The 17,580-nt window shown below is 39.2% G+C and overlaps 1 long non-coding RNA gene across 1 annotated transcript in view; it reads right to left on the reverse strand.

Moving 5' to 3' along the window:
* Positions 1–3,207: 3,207 nt before the first annotated feature.
* LOC121494864 overlaps positions 3,208–17,580 on the reverse strand; it is a 323,293-nt gene continuing 308,920 nt past the window's right edge. Inside the window, exons 4-5 of the long non-coding RNA XR_005988890.1 lie at positions 15,051–15,134; positions 3,208–3,554 (exon numbers count right to left, since the gene is read on the reverse strand). This is a non-coding gene — a long non-coding RNA (uncharacterized LOC121494864). The remainder of the gene's footprint in view (positions 3,555–15,050; positions 15,135–17,580) is intronic.

A 17,580-nucleotide genomic window follows, 5' to 3' on the forward strand; every position in this document is an offset into this window, starting at 1 on the left:
AAAAAAATCAAGTCACCATTTGATTGAGTTATTTTTTTTTTTTAAAGTACTTTGAAAGTTCAGGGAAACAATCAGAACAAGAAAAGGAAATATAAAACTTGAATGGGAACTTCCTAAATTTTTGTTTTAAAAATTACCCAACTTACACAAAGTAGAAGATACAGCAATTTCTCTGGTAATCCATGTACCCATCATTTAGCTTCAAACACTATCAATATTTTCCCTATTGTTTCAACTATCCCTCTTTGAATTGCTACTTCTGATCCTGACAGGCCTGCTGGTCACTTTGCTGCAGCCCTCCTGGCCCTCCTCCCCTAGATACAGTACACAAAAGCACAATTTTGCCTCAGAGTGTTTGCACTCTGTCTGGGGCTTCCTTCTTCCACTTCCCACTTCATACAAACACACACTGCATGATGTACCCCCTTACTTTATGTGGGTCTGTGTTCTAATAGAATCTATTCATAGAGACCTTTGCCAGTGATATTCAAGATAGCACCCTCTTCTGTCCCTTTAGCCTAATTTCTGTTCTCCATAAAACTTATCACTACCTGAATTATGTCACTTATTTCTTTTTTCATTCATTATCTATCTCCTCACTAGAATGTAAGTTTTATAAAGGCTGGTACTATGTCACAGAATCTAGAGTATAGTAGGCATTCAACAGACAGATGTTAAATGGATGAATAGAAGAATAAATTTTACTCCTCTTGCTCAAAAAAAGTCTCCATTATTCCTCATCAGTTAGCAAAGGTGAGAATTGGTAGCCAGCCTATGGCCTAAATTCAAATCATAAAAAATATCATCTACCCTACACAAAGTTTTAAAATTTAAATTAGTTGACAGCATTTGGAATTCAGAGATTGTACACTAAATCCTCTTTAAATAACTTCTTAAAAATATTGCAAGATCTTGGGCTACTGGGATCATAACAAGTAGAGATGGAGTCACTCATGGCAAGCAGTGACTTATGTCAGGCAGTGACATAAGCAGCCAAGGGCATTGCAGCTAAGACCAGCCATCATCAAAATCTGAATAGGCTGATGACACCTAGAACTGATAACCAGCAGTCTGCCAAGGCATAAGACTGATTAAACTCCTTTAAAAAGGGAGTATATTTGCAGCAGACTGTCAGACTTTCCAGATGCTGACCCTTTCACGTCAGACCACATCAAAAAGGCAACTGCTGCCAAAGGCTCTGCCCGATTGATCTCTAAACATAAAAGAGATTCTCTACTGCTTAAACATAATAAGACCCTGCACTGAGAGCTGACCCAGACCAGACAGAGGTCTCATCTCAACTGCAGATTCTGGACTGACTTTGTATTTGGTTGGTTAACTTCCTTCCCCTTGTATCCTTTGTTGTGTGATTTGTATTGTGCTTTGCTTTGTGCAATGTGTAAGAATGTAAGTTAAATGTGTAGTGAAATACCATTGAATTTGGAATCCTGTAACTGCTTTGCAATTATGTTAACTTTGCTTTACAATTGAATAAACCTGACATCGTGGAAAGACACAACTTGTGTGTGTGCTCTCATAAGCGTGCTGTCTACCTAACTTCTCATAGCAACACTGGAGACTGAACAGGAAGTATCTCTTCACGTAGGGCATGAGCTCCCTGATGGCTTTCAACTTTCCTGACATATTTTGCTGTTTACCAGGGTTTTATCAGTCTTGTTCATTTTCAATCCCTGCCTTGATCCTGTGGGCATTCTAGTTCACAAATCCAACCTGAGTTTCCATAGATTAATTGCTTCTGAGAATGGTCTGCATATTTCAGTTCTGCTACTTTTACCTTGCCTCCAGTTGCCCAAGTATACAAAGAATCATCTAAAAAAAAAAAAAAGAACCGTTTCCTATTTCTGATGCCATAATGACCAATGAATGTGTGTCAACCTCATGGAGTGGGCTCAGGTGCTTCTATTGATCCTCAATTCAGCCTCTCTTCCCCAATTTGTATATTTCTAATTCCAAAAGGCCAAGTCTCAGATTATTTCACACCTACTGATTTTCTTTTTGTAATTGAATAGTAGAAATAAAAGTATGGCCATCAGGTAAGGAAATAGCATACTGTTTATATGCTAATCAGAAGTCCAACCTTCAAGCACAGCACAGATCAATTTCTATGAATCTTCTCAACCTCCTGTAACCTCCCTTCCTCTCCCAAATTTTGCATTAGATAATAAATCAGTGAACTGAGATTGGTTGGGTAGGAATTAACTACCTACCCAATGGCCTCTCAGGAATGGTGCCTTCCCAGTTCACCTATAATTTTGAGATTAACATTTGAGATGAAATGTTTTCTATTCTTTTGTTTTCTCACACAGGGAAAGCAAGCTTATCCTTGGGATTTACAACAAAGTATAACGAATTGTCAGGGGAAGGATTTGTTTTGAAAAATTTTATTTGGAAGAGGATTTCCTCACTCTATATGAGGAAATTTTTCTAATAATTTAAATGGAGGTCATCATTCTTTTAAGAAATTAAAGATAAAAGCAATCAGAATACAAATGAAATCTTTTCTTTTTTTTTTAAATTTTTTATTTATTTATGATAGTCACAGAGAGAGAGAGAGAGGCAGAGACACAGGCAGAGGGAGAAGCAGGCTCCATGCACCGGTAGCCCGACGTGGGATTCGATCCCAGGTCTACAGGATCGCGCCCTGGGCCAAAGGCAGGCGCCAAACCGCTGCGCCACCCAGGGATCCCCAAATGAAATCTTTTCACTGGTAAAAAAAAAAAAATAAGTGAATAAGTAAATCCAGCACATGAAAAAACAAGACTCTTTGCTCTTACAGAAATGTCATAAACACATCTGTGATTGAATAGGATGATTCTCCCAAGCATAGGCAAGGTGCTACAGATACCAGAGAGGCTGCCCTAGTGCTGGAGGTAGGGTGGAAGAACTGGTCATTTTATGCCAGAGAAGGTAACTAGCTGCAGTGGGTAGTGTAGTTCATAAATACAGATATTTACAAGGTGACCAAAGAGACACAGACATACAAAGAGATAGAGAGACAGAGAGAAAAGACAAACCTCTAAGAATATGATAGTTAAGCCTCATTCCAAGGTGTACTTATTTTCTACTTGACTTCTGTGTAGGCATCCTACACACTTATTGGAATCTTCCAAGTGAGAATTAGGACCATCTGTCTATTGACAAGCAGAGCAACAATAACAATGATGACAGTAAGGATAAGTTAAGTATAAGAGTCCTCCTCTTTTCTTCCTTCAATTCCTGCCAGGTCCTTGAAATAGGAGTTTCCAACACTTGTACTGTCTGAAGGAAGTACTGGAAACATACCCAGTGTGCTACTTCCTGACAGACTCACCTAGGGAAACCAGAAAGAGGTTAACATTGATGTGTTGGCATTTCTCCCTGGGCAGGCACGAATTTGCAATTATTACTTAGCTCTGTAAGTGCAACTATTACTTAGCTCTGTAAGTGTAGCTCTGTCCTTTATGATTTGTATCATGCTTCTTATCTTCTCTCTCTTCAATGCCTCCCATTTTCCATCCAATAACTAGAAGGGCAGCAAAACTGGTTTCCAAGTTCTCCAAGTAAAAAAGAATAATAAACAGGGCAATGTAAATGGGAGTTGGGGGAAAAGTGAACATTAACTCTTCTTCCTCTCTGTCTTTAAACAATTCTGTCTGCCAACAAGTCAATAAAAATTCCCTGGGTGAAAAAATATTTAGAACACACAAATTCGTGTTCTAAATTTCTTACAAAGAACCTAATTAAATAACTGATCCATTAAAAAAAGAAAAATTCCCTGGGTGGAGCCTCACCTATGTACTAGACTTGGGCCAAGGACTTTACATACATTATTGCCATGCAAGACATTATTATCGTCCCTACTTTACTGATTAGAAAATTGAAATTGAAAGAGGCTTTTATTTTGCTTGTTTGTTTGTTTGTTTTAACCATCCCAGTAATACATCAAGAAAGTGGTGAAGCCGGGATTTAAACAGTTTGTCTGATTCCAAGACCCATTCCTGTTCTAATACACTACACTGTCTCCCAGTAGCATCTATATATTGATTGAGCATCACTGGAATATAAAATGAATTAAAGCAAGATTTTAGTCTGTTTTGGTCACAACTAGTGCCCAAAATAGTGCCTGACACAAGATAGGAACTTACTAAATATAAAGTGCATAAATGAGTGGTTTTTGTTTCTCCTTGGTGAACTAAGCTCTGAGTAGAGAGCATGGTGGGTGCTCAGCCAATCCCTAGTCCTGATCTAGCATCCTCTTCCACCTTTTGCTATCTTTTCTGAAGATATTTTTCACCATCCTGCCCAAGAACCAGACTTCTACTTATTCCTACCCAAGACTGCAGACAGTAAGATATTAAGACTCTCCCTGGATTTAACGGTCTATTATTATCACAGTTTTTTAAATTACTTATTTATTTATTCATGAGAGAGAGAGAGGGAGAGAGAGAGAGGCAGAGACACAGGCAGCAGGAGAAGCAGGCCCCACACAGGGAGCCCTACGTGGGACTCAACCTGAGACTCCAGGATCAGGCCCTGGGCCGAAGGCAGTGCTAAACCACTGAGCCACCCAGGCTGCCCTATTATCACAATTTTTATCCAAGTTTTTTTCTTTATTATCTCTGGATTTTTTTTAAGGTGTCACTTATTTATTTATTTGAGAGAGACAGCACACATGCAAGTAGGGGGAGGAATAGAAGGGGAGAGAGTGAAGGGGAAAGAATCTCAAGGAGACTGCTGAGAATGGAGCCCACTCAGGGCTCAGTTTCACAACCCTGAGATCATGACCTGAGCTGAAACTAAGAGTCGGGCACTCAACCAACTGAGCCATCCAGGTGCCCTGTATTGTCTCTGGATTAAAAAGTGTTTGTTGTCCCTAAGATACACAAAGTAGAATAGGTTAGAATCTACCAAAAAGTAGATGTAATATTACAAACCAATCCTCCCCATAATCTCAAACTGCTGTATCTGATGCCAAAAAGCAAAGAAAGTACTGTCTTCTGATTCAGAACACTCAATCTGGAAGTGGGCCAGACATCAAATGACAGCAGTAGAGAAATGGACCCGTGATCTTTGGGTCTGTGTCAGTTTGGCACGCAAGGACATTATTGGCCATTGCTTCCCACTGACCAAAAGGCTCCTGTCTCACCTGGCTGGTGACTATAGAAATGCAGTTATAAAGGCATCTATACTAATCAGGGTTGTCCAGAGAGACAGAATCAATATATAGAAAAAGATTTTATTAGAAAGAGATTTCTAGTACAAAGAGATTTATTACAAGGAATTGGCTCAAACTATCACAGAGGCTTAGAAGTCCCACAATCTGCTGTCTGAAAGCTGATGACCGAGAAAATCCAGGAGTACAGTCCAAAGACATGAGCACCAGAGGTACTTATGGTAAAGCCCCAGTAGGAAAGTTGGAGAAGACCAGCTCAGCCAGAGAGAGTGAATTCTGGCTTCCTTCACCTTTATGTTCTATTTAGGCCCTCAATGGATTGGATGATTCCTTGTGGAAGGCAATCTGCTTTGCACAGTCTACCAGTTCAAATGCTAATCTTATCAAGAAAAACCTTCACAGACACATCCAGAAATAATGTTTAACTAAAGACTCTCACATCCTGTGACCTAGTCAAACTGACACATAAAATTAACCATTATAGCATTTCTTCAGAGGGAAAGCTCCATATTATCAAGGACAGTTCATCTGTGCCCAAGTATTCTGAGATAAGCATGGGCCTTGTTGTTTTTAACTCACTTTAGGGCTCACCACCCACCCCCTAAACCTTGCCCAACATCTGACTCTAGAGTTTAAACAAGGCCAATAATAATCTTATCTCTAACCCAAGTGCTACATGCTTGTTAGTGGGGGTGATAAATAGCAGTTCAATTTGCATCCTAGAGGAAGACATTGGGCTCACTACCCTGAATATGACAGTGATGTTAAAACTACTTTGTGCAGAAACTTAAACTAATGTGTCAGCATCAGTGCCTGTGCAGACCAAGTGGGATTTGGGCAAAGGAGAGTGAGGCCAGCCTCTGGAGGGCAGTGTCCTTCCATGAGTCAGTAACCTATGTGACCAGTGACCTAGTTCTTCCAGGCCAAGTTCTACTTGTTCTAAATATGCATGTGTACACACACACACACCAATCTTTAGCGTTCAGAAGGGATGTTGTACTGCAACTTATAAAATGAAGGAAAAATAAGATTTAATTCATTTGTCAAGGTATGTGTATGTGTTTACATATACACATATACACACTACTCTACTGCTAACATAGTTATCTAAGCATGCACTTGCTGAGTCTTTAGTCCTTCCAAAACCAACAGAATGGGGCTTGGTTTTATGAATAGAAATAATATCTAATTCACTCTTATTAATGATTCAAATTAATTTTAGAGCTCTGCTGCTGCCAACTTCTTATTCCTTTAGTGACCATATTACCATGTTGTGCTTTTTATAAAAGAAACATATTAGCATATTAGCATAATCTTCTATTGATTTTAAGGATTGGGAGTACCAGAATTTGTGCAAAGAATCATGTTGCTGGCTTTGTTTCCAAATTATCCTCTTTTTAGAACCATTAGCTTGACTCTTCCAATTCATTAGGATAATGGTTAATGGGTATTCAGTGATGTTAAAAAAAAAAAAAAAAACATACACACACATATTGTGTACTATGTTTTGGAACTAATTTTTTTGAGCTGCACCCCAGGAGATGAGAATCTGAGGTACAGAACACCAGAGAACACATGCAGTAGTAAAAAAAAATGTAGAGGTCCTGTAGCACAACCTTCTTATTAAAAACTCAGATTCTAAGAGTCTAATAAGTTGACACAGCTGGTCAGTAGCTATCTTAACTCTAAAATCACCCCCAGACTAGGCTAAGTATTAAAAATATTTAATAATCAGTAAGGAACTGGCAATGACAAAGAGTCTGGAAGTCACAGATGATTGGCATTAATGCATGCCATCTGCATATTATCCATGACCCAGATGGCTGCCCTTTTTGCATCTCAGAACCATCCCCCTACACCACCCCTCACCCCTGTAAGGAAGTACTCTAGAGCTATAGCAGCAGATCTGAATTGCTCACAACCATTCTGTTCTTATGATCCTGGGGAACTTAACTCTTGACCGCTTTTCTCTGGATGCTAAAAGGATAGCTAAAGAAATTGTGGATTTAACCTAGATTGCCCGAGTCAACCGCTTCAAGGCATTTCTTTTTCTGTAGTTCGACTGTCTTTTGTTCAGTCCAATCCCCCTGGTATTGAACTAAGACTTCCTATATTTGGTCCAAATCTTCCTCATTACCACTTCCCACACCATTTTACAAATTAAGAATCGATGGCATACAAATCCTAGTGGGTTAATGGCACCTTTGTAACAGAACTCAAATATAGCATCCCCTAACTTATTCTTTTCAGTGCCCACATTGTTCTTAGGCTATTTAATAAAATATTTGATTTAGTACAAAGAATAAAAACAGCTTATGATTCTCCTCTCTTTTCAATGCTCCATTTCTATTTTTGTACATTCTTCCCCAAAGAAATTTTTCTTTGGAAAAGATGAAGTTAATGCCCATGTCAAGTGCCCATTTAGAAGAACTTTGCTCCATCAGCTCTGCTGGCTAATGAAGGGTAATTGCTGTCACCCGCAGACCCAGGGCTTAAGTGCCAGCGAGTCATCAGGCTGATGCTTCCCCCAGCATGACAACTTCCTTCCCTCAAGGGTTTTCCCAGGGAATCTATAGTGGCACTTGAAAAGCAAATAATTAAGAGCAATAAATAGCAAAATCCCCCAGAGAAACATAAATTATTCATAATAATAACTGTGCCGGCTAGCTGGAGGAGGAGTGTTTTTATCATGTGTAAGAATTTTCTGAATCCACTCAAATATGTTTAAAATCTTGTTTTAAAATACTGTTAGTCCTTCACACCAAATAGAATCACTTATCAAGGATTTCTTAAAATGCCAAAGTTTCAAATTTGATCACTTGCTCTCTTTCATAGTATTTGTTGGACTGGCGAGACTGGGAACCTCAAAATGGCCCACCGCAGGCCAGCAACCTCCCAATAATGCCACCCTACCCCTATCTTCCTGCCAACACCGCCTTGCCGCCTACCCTAACTTAGCTTAGGAAACCAGTAACCCTTGCCCTAACCGGGGAAAAACAAAAAACAAAAAACAAAAAACACAAGACCTGGAAAAGACCGAAAACCTGAAAAACACCACTAAATAAGGAAACCTCACCCCATATTTCCCTACCAACCTTCCCACCAAAAACTCCTTATAAACCCTACTGCGGGGGATCCCTGGGTGGCGCAGCGGTTTGGCGCCTGCCTTTGGCCCAGGGCGCGATCCTGGAGACCCGGGATCGAGTCCCACGTCGGGCTCCCGGTGCATGGAGCCTGCTTCTCCCTCTGCCTGTGTCTCTGCCTCTCTCTCTGTCTTTGACTATCATAAATAAATAAAAATTTAAAAAAAAAAAAAAAAAAAAAACCCTACTGCGACCTGCCTAAGGGCGACTTCCCCAGGCTGCTACTCCTTCCCTCCCTCCCCCGCGGGCTACGGAAACTCCCCCGAGAGCGCATCCCATTAAAAGCCAGTTTTGACCAACTTTTGCCTGGCCTCTCTATTCCATTTCCCTACCGATCGGATTAAACCTGACAGTATTAGTGCAAAACATTTTTATCTTACTACCTTACCCAGGTCCCACGTTACCATTGTTCATTCCTCAGGCTCAAGGCTATGAAGATGTGTGGTTCAGAGGAGTAAGGTGAATGGCCTAACTCAGAGATCTGGATTATAACTCAATTACTAGTTGAATGCCCTTTAGCAAGTAACAACCTGCTGAGCTTCAGTTCCACCATTGATAATTCTGGAAGTAATCAATCCCATATCACAGGGCATTGTGAGACTCTGAGAAAATGAGATGTATGAAAGTATTTTTAAAACAACAAAATACAACTAGTTAAATAAACTGTATCATTATTTCTCCTGCTTTACCCATTGTGTTCTATGAACACTACCACTTCACTTTTGGAATTTAATATTTCTCATCTTTGACATCCTCCTGAGAAGTCTCTTTGACAATGCCTAGTAGTTGAATAGTCTTTGTTTAAGGGTTTTTATAGATTTTATATAGGGCGAGTGCCTGGGAGGCTGTTTGGAGTTTTTTTTATAGTGACTCCTGGGTGGCTTAGTTAAGCATCTGCCTTTGGTTCAGGTCATGATCTCAGCATTCTCAGATTGAGCCCCAGGTCAGGGATCCCTGCTCAGCTGGGAGCCTGCTTCTCCCTCTGCCCTTCTCAGCCCCCACCCATGCACTCGCCCTCTCCTTCTCCCAAATAAATAAATAAAATCTTAATTTAAAAAAAAAGGGACACCTGTGTGGCTCAGGGGTTAAGCGTCTGCCTTCGGCTCAGGGCGTGATCCTGGAGTCCCAGGATCAAGTCCCATATCAGGCTCCCTACTTCTCCCTCTGCCTATGTCTCTGTCTCTGTCTCTGTCTCTCTCTCTCTCTCTCTCTCTCTCTCTCTCTGTGTGTGTGTGTGTGTGTGTGCATGTCTCTCATGAATAAATAAATAAAATCTTAAAAGATAATAATAAAATAAAAATAAAATTTAAAAAAAAGAAGTTTTATATACAAAGATCTTATCCTCCTCCTCACTATCCTGAATTTGGGATGCAGGTAATATGCTACCTTGGGAGATTAAAGGACAATCCAGCAAGAAAGAGTAAAGGTGGTCTTCCACCCATTCCTGGTTTAGACTCTACAGCTAAAGCTTAAGAGAACAAGCTGATGGTTACCAGAAGGGAGCTGGGTGGAGAGAAGAATGTGTGAAATAGGTGATGGAATTAAGGAACTGCCAGTTGTGATGAGCACCAAGTGTTGTATGGAAGTGTTGAATCACTATATTGTACACCTGAAGCTAATATGGCACTGTATGTTAACTAATTGGAATTTAAATAGAAACTTAAAAAAAAAACCACCTTTCTCACTGTGTCCTGAGGTCTGGCTCCCTCAGGCAATCATTCTAGTCAGTGCTTAAAATGATGCTCTTCTTTCTCTGTTATACTGTTTAGGGTTTATATTTGTTTTTCTAATCTAATTACTATGCAAAACAAGTCCCATTCTTCAAATAGTCCTTTAACAGCAGGTAAGCCTGGCTACATGTCATCTTTCCCGTTACAGAGGTCGGGGCTGACCTCCAGCTCTCAAGGTCTCATTTTCCCCTTTGTAGCTGTTCAGCTTGCCTTCTAATATCTGTGTTTCACTTAAAGTTCTCTCTTTCTCTTTTTGTTCATCAGTCTCTTAAGTTTTTATTTCATTTTATTTCTTCTATTACTTTTTTTTATTAGTTGGACTGAATAGGACCTCTTTTTTTGAGGAATTATTTTCAGATTACTCCAGCTCCTTTGCCTGATTTCTAGGCAAATCTGATCCTTAGAAAAAGAAATTCCTGGACAACATCTTTTTCATTATATTCCTAGGTTCTGGGTCTGTGGTAACTTTATTAATTCATTGAAAACTTTGGCATGTTTTTGTCATAATGAGGGCTTTAAACCCTTTTATCGTTTTATTAGTAAAATCTACCACACTTCTTCAGTTGGACTCTGAGTTTGGCTCTCTGAAAACTAAAGTCAAAGGCAGAGATTCTGTTTTTAAGAAATTCAGAGCCAGTACTTTCCTCAGCAGTACATATACTAAAAAACTAGAATGATAGAGAAGATTAACATGACCCCTGTGCATGCAAATTCGTGAAGTATTCCATATGAAAGAAAGAAAGAAGAAGAAAGAAAGAAAGAAAGAAAGAAAGAAAGAAAGAAAGAAAGAAAGAAAGAAGAAAAAGAAAACAAATTTGAAGGGATATGGTAGGGAATAACCCACACTTATGATAAGCCACATTAACCCAAACTTAGCCTAAAGCCTCCCTTGTCTTCTCTTGGTCTACAACGTAAAATGGAATTTAAGCAGCCAATCCAGAGCTGCCTACTTAGACCTGGCAGGTACAACTGAAATCTCAAGGACCATGAATGCTCTGTAAGATATGCAGAACTCAGATCCCTTGACATTAAAATTCCTGCCTACTAACCTAGCTGAAACACACTGTCAATAGAGCAAATATTGTCTGTCTAACCAACACCTGAAAGGTCTAATCTTATCCCAGCTTTCTTGTAATATCAAGCCAAACTGAAGCAGCCTATACTTTAAAACCTAAACTCATTTGTTGTTAAAAGTCCATTTCACCAATTTAAAAAAAAAGAAAGAAAAGAAAAGCCCATTTACCCTCAACTCTGCCCAATTTGTAAAAATGGACAGCATAACACAATATAGACACCCACAGCTGCCAAACTCAACACAACAAAAAACCATGGCCTGACCCATTCCAAAGTTTCAATCTCTGGGTGTTACTTTTCTTCCCAAATCCATTCCTTATTTATTTCTTAAGATCCTCAGCCCATGTACCAGATATTGGATCAGAGAAGGATCACTGAAGGACACCTCTGTTTCCCATCTCCTTACAAAGGTTGAGCCTATCCCTGAAACTTAGACAGCTTGGAGGAGCAGAGCAGTGTGTGCTCTCTGCAGTTGGACACATCACATTAAGATAGGGAAAAGGAAGGACTGAGCCGGGGGCACACTCAGATTTTCTCCTCAAACTCTCAAATCAGAAAAGTCGATTCTCTTGCCCTGAGTAGAACAGAGTAAAGGACATTAAGGGAAATAGATTTCTTCATGGAAACCAGAGTTGTTAATAAAGTGCTCCTCCAACTTTGATCATGAATTAAGATAGCACCCAACCTTAACTATTTAGTGATTTTTGTCTGGGCACAAAGGAAGCAAATAATTGGTTTCATATAAGATTTTTGCTTCCTAGGAATAATGAAACATGGAGAGGTTAGTTTTAGCTGCCATATTTACATTGTGAGATCTATGTGATACAAAATTAAATAAAGGTCGATGATTGTATTACCATAATCATCAGTATGAAGGGGATCCAAAAGGGTAACTTAGCAATAGCAATACTATTTAAATTTGGAATGCTGTGAAATAAATATTAATGATTATTACATTTGAAATAATATTATAAATTTAATGATTGCTATAATGTGATATAACAAGAACTTAAAGATGATAATTCTTATGATATTTAATTTGGAAATTATTTCATATTAAGTCAATAAGGAAGTAGATTGGAGTATATGGAGTCTGCAAGTACAAAGAGTGTATGATGGAAAATTACTGCCAAAGAATTTAAACAGAATTGTGATTCCAAGAATATTTCTTCATAAAAGGGCTTTTGTAGTTTACCAAATCTCATGAGAACTACAAAAACATTACTTGACATAGATCCTTAGCCAAAAGAACATTCACTGATAACTTCAAGAGATTCCATCAAAGCTGAGATGACCAAACATCAACATAGACACAGATCTTCAAGAAAGTCACTCTTGAGTTCTACATAAATGGAACCACACACAGACATTCCATCAAAACCACAAGTGTCTCATTCTCTTACTAGGTCTGGTCCCTTGGGTAAGGCATCTAACCAGTAGTAACTGGCAACTCACAACTGAACCATGTACCTGTGATACAACTTTGTGACAACACTATTAAAAATAGGAATTTCATGTCATACTACAAAAATGTTCAATTGTCTAATTTGACAGAGTGTCATCTCAACAGGCATCTGCCACTCTTTTTTGAACTTTACTTATGGAGGACTTATCTAAGCAATAAGAGGAAGGAAGAAACACTTCTTGGCTGGGTGTCACATTTTCTCAAGTGGAGGCTTTCTTACTAAAATAAAATAAAAATATTCTTGTAACTAAGAAGCTTTGAGAAGTTAAAATGCATGTTGGCCATGAGAAAGGGGTGTTGTGTACAACTGGGGCATGAGGACACAGAGTTTGCAAGAAGTTCTGTAACTGTATGCTGTCTTGGTTTAAGTGTAGGTTGGAGGAACCCAATCTAGTTCCTCCAACCAAAAATAACTTTTCCCATGCCTTTGATTTTGTGTATCCCTTGCCTGTTCCTTTTTTACTTAATTGTACATATCCCTAATAAGAATGCACTCTGAAGGGTAAAGGAAGAAAACTTAAACATTCCTTTTGGTATTTACCTAAAAGTATATATTTAATGATATTTTCTCAGCTTAAGTTCTATGAAGTTGTACAATATTCTTTCTTCAGCAAAGAAAAGCAGCAAATTCCCAATGCCTTGTAATGTGTCCTTTTCTACAGGTAACAAATCCATCCAGGCAAATAGTTACCTTTCTTCAAATAAGAAGAAAAATAAGAACTTAAAAATTTGAGGAGTTTGGGGAATCGATGAAAATGGAAACTATGTGTAGGGAAAAAAACGTTATCTTTTGATCACAGTCTTCCTTTCTATTCATTTAATATAGCCCAAATTTGCATATCAGAACACTCTCCTTTTCTAGCACAGGAGTAGATAGTCTGTTTGAAAATAATGTCAAATTCAGACAGGTATATTATAAAACAAGGGGGGAAAGAGAAGAAGAAAAAAACACTGCTTCACTGTTTTCCTTACTCTAGAATATCACCCACCCATCCATCTTTCTATTTTTGGATAAATTGAGCATCTGCTTTATTGGGTCTACACCAGCAGCGAGTTGACAACTGACGATTTTCAGGCACTCTTTAGTCTGCAAGGCTTCACCATGGAGTGAGGGTGTTTGTCTGCTTGTCTCTCCCCATCTCCCCCCCCCCCCCATCTCAGGGTGTGAATCTGTCCTTTCCTCATCCTACCACTACCAGAGTCCCCAGCTCTGGCTGTCAGGCTTTCAGGGGAACATACAGCCCAGAGGCTCTAGAAGTTCATGGGGAGCTCAGGTTTAATGTCCAAGTGATCTCCAGTCCCACCAGATCTCTCAGAACAGCTACAAAATTAAATAGCCTATAAGATTAAGTCGACTTAGAGGCCTCGTGTGGAAGGCTATCTACAAGTGAGAGCCTTTGAGTACCAATAACAGAACAGAGCTATTTCATATATTACAGTAAATCATTTGCACCTACATTAGTATGAAATCTTGCTTCTGTGGAAGAGGCCTATAAATGAACCAGCTGAATGAAGTAAAAATGTGCATTAAAGTTGCTACATATCAATATTAAAATATGATAGAGTAAGCTACAAGTGAGCAAGAATACTTTGAAGCACCCACTCCCCACTTATCAACAGATATTTGATACTAGGCTGGGTACAATAATAGCTTGAATGCCAAGATATCTGCATTTAGATTTCTACCTTTTTTTTCCTTAAAAATATTTTTGTCTATTTTTTTTACTATCCTTGTTCCTCACCAGTAGGCCTTCAATGATCCTGAAAGAAGGGCAACCTCTCTCTAGTATATAAATATTAAATGACTCTGGGTCTAGGGCACCTGGGTGGCTGAGTTGGTTAAGCATCCACCTTTGGCTCAGGTCATGATCCCAGGGTCCTAAGACCAAGCTCTGCATCAGGCTCCCTGCTCAACAAGGGAGTCTGCTTCTCCCTTGCTCTCTGCCTCTGCCCTCATTCATGCTCTCTCTCTCACTCACCCTTTCTCTCAAATAAATTAAAAACGAAAACTCTGGGTCTAACAAAGTGTGATGTCAATTTTAATTTTATAATTTTACAATGCCAATTTTAGTTATTTATCACCAATAAAAAAAAAATTAGGTCTTAAGGAAGTGCACATCCCCAGCCCCCCAGCCCCATGTACAAAATTTATTTTGTGTGAGCCTCGATCAAACATGCAAATGTGAAGTTTAAGGTATCACATTGCTTTTCCCATGGAGCTCCCTAAAGCTTCCCTAGCATCACTCTGCCTTTTTTAGGTTAGCCTAGAATGCAACACAAGCCATACAGATTGCTGAGATACAAAATCTAGCCTCCCAACACTGGAAGTCTTGTGAATTTTATTCATCATGAAACTTTTTTCATCATCATAACACTTTTTGTTATGATTTTGGAGCCCCAGAAATCCCAGTCTCTGTTTCCATTCATGTCAATACTTTCATCAACCTCATCATAATTGTGTTTACCTGTATGTATCTGATGCTAATGACCACTGCCACCTTCTTCTGGAATTCCTTCTGCCTCTGGAGTGACCAGGCCAGCTCCTCACCCTGAGTTAAGCATAATAAGTGATAATTAATACAGTATGACTCCAGGTTCACCAGAAAATCTCCCTGTGAGTCACTTTCTTAGATCCCTCTTCCTAGACTCATTGTCTTGGTTTAGCCAACCCTTTAGAGAAGTTCTTTGTTTAGACTTAAAAGATATATAGCAGCACAGATATGAAATCTATGAAACATGCACCAAGGAGCAAAGACGTGATATTAGTGGCGTAGGACTCTCCCCCATTATTATTTTATCCTTCCCCTAAATACACACAAACCAATTGTGAGCATCACTGTCTGTGGCTTTTCTCCTTCTCCATTATAAGACATGGTGCTTCCTCTTCAGTCTCTGCCCAACTCCAGGCAAACAGGCAAACAAGGATTCTAACTCTCAAACTATGATCCACTTTCATATTCTACAAATTTCTTTCTCACTCCAAAATCAAAAGATGTGTAGATGAGAGAGAATATCTTGATAAAAGTACATTCAATGATAAGGATGTATTGTGTTAAACCAACATCTTGAGCCATCTAATAGCATGTACGTTTCGGTTCTTTTCCTCAATTCACCAATCCCTGCCTCCCATTTTGACCGAAAGGCATGGGTAGGCATTTGCTCAAAGCAAAGTGCATTTCATTCAATAATATTATTACCTTATGTCAATAAGAGGATAGAGATTGAATCCCTGGGAACAAAAAAGTGAGGGAAGGAAAAGTGATCCAGGGAAGGATAAGAAACAATACAAGCTGATGATTAATCATTATGGCCAGGCCTTTGAAATGAGTCGTGAAAAGACAAGGCATTTCTGCTCAGCCAGGCAAGATGAGCCTGGACAAACTATGCAAAGAAGTTGTAACGTGGAACAATCTGTCAGTAAGAGAAAGGAAACAGAGGTATTCCCTTCAATTCTCGTAGAGATTTTTTTTTTTTTTTTGCCCCTCATTCTCTAGATGCACATACTTACAAACTATAGAGCATCCCTCCTGGGATCTGCTATTTATCTGCCTGGGTCTCTCCTGTCAAGTATGTCCCGTGGTCAAAGTTTACACCATGAGAGATGAACTACCCCCTACTTACAGTTGCAACATCCAGCCCTTTCCCTTTGGCCTCCTCTCACAAAGTTAGATCCCACTCTCTGAAATGTGCTACACTGTTAACTATGAATTTGGAGGTAGCCAGATCTGTAGCTACATAATAGGTGTCAAAGACTTTGTCTATTTATGTCAGTAGAGACATTCCATCTAGAGGAGCAATTGTAATTCAAGATACCTGCTAATTAAACTTGGAATAATTCATTGCTAATCCTACATCTTTTGCATAAGTCAAACAAGTGGGTAAAAGGAGAATGTGATGACAATCATTACCCCTCCACTCTAGCCTCCCACATCTTTGCGATTTGGGTTGGGAGGGAGCAGAGAGGGAAATTTAGGAACTTCCATTCAACCCTCGCTACCACACATGGCATACTAAAGTCCATGGGTCAAGGAGCTAAAATAGAAACTCTGAAAGCTGATGACAAATTGTTTATTGTATACCTAGGAACTAGAAAAATCACCACAAGATGGTTTTATGGACCCATTATGTCTACTTTAGGATGCTTACCGTTTTATAGATGAGAACACTGAGTGAAATAACTTGTCGACACCTAGTGTCAGTAGAGACAAGAGCCCATGTTAGTGCCTCCCAGGCCAGTGTTATTAAAACCACCGTAAAGTGATTTCTGTAATGTAAAATAGCCATTCCTTCAGACTGTGCTGCATTTCTGACTGCTTCAAAGTCTTTGTCCTGTCCCTAAGAAATAAATTCTCTTCACAGCTGTGGCTCACGGAAGCAAGAACACTTCAGAATATCCCTCTCATTTATTATGTGCTTGAAAAACAACACTGTCACTAAAGTCATCTGTGATTTGTTTAGACCGCATCACTTTAGCATTTGTGAAATTAATGCATTCTTATTTGTCACGTCTTTGCTCGAACACATAGTCATTCCAGTCATCACAGGGGCAAGTGACTATGATCTACTTTCTACTGTGCTTTTGACGTAACTAATACATCATCAGATTTTGGAAGTTTTGAGTGGGATGGCACATGTCAAAGTGAATGCCATTTTAGGCTTGTGAAAAGGCAACATACACAATTCTTTCTCTGAGTGTATTTTAGGCATTTTGCAGAGGCTTTTTCTTTTCTGTTATGGGCCTGAATTGCCTTTATAACTTCACCCAAATATAATTTATTATTTGTTCATAGATTTCTAGATCCACATCAAGTTTTCTTTCATATAAAGCCATACTACCAAAATAGATGAGAGGCTGAAAAAGTAAGGGCCACAACTAATAAGGTTCATCTGGAGCAAAGGGCAGCTCCTGAGGCATCATCACAAGAGATGTTGCAATGACACAGTCTCATGCTCCACACTGGAGCCGCGTGGCTCCCAACCAAGCCCTACAGCCAT

Source organism: Vulpes lagopus, chromosome 1 (genome assembly GCF_018345385.1).
Source record: "Vulpes lagopus strain Blue_001 chromosome 1, ASM1834538v1, whole genome shotgun sequence".
Lineage (NCBI taxonomy): Eukaryota > Metazoa > Chordata > Mammalia > Carnivora > Canidae > Vulpes > Vulpes lagopus.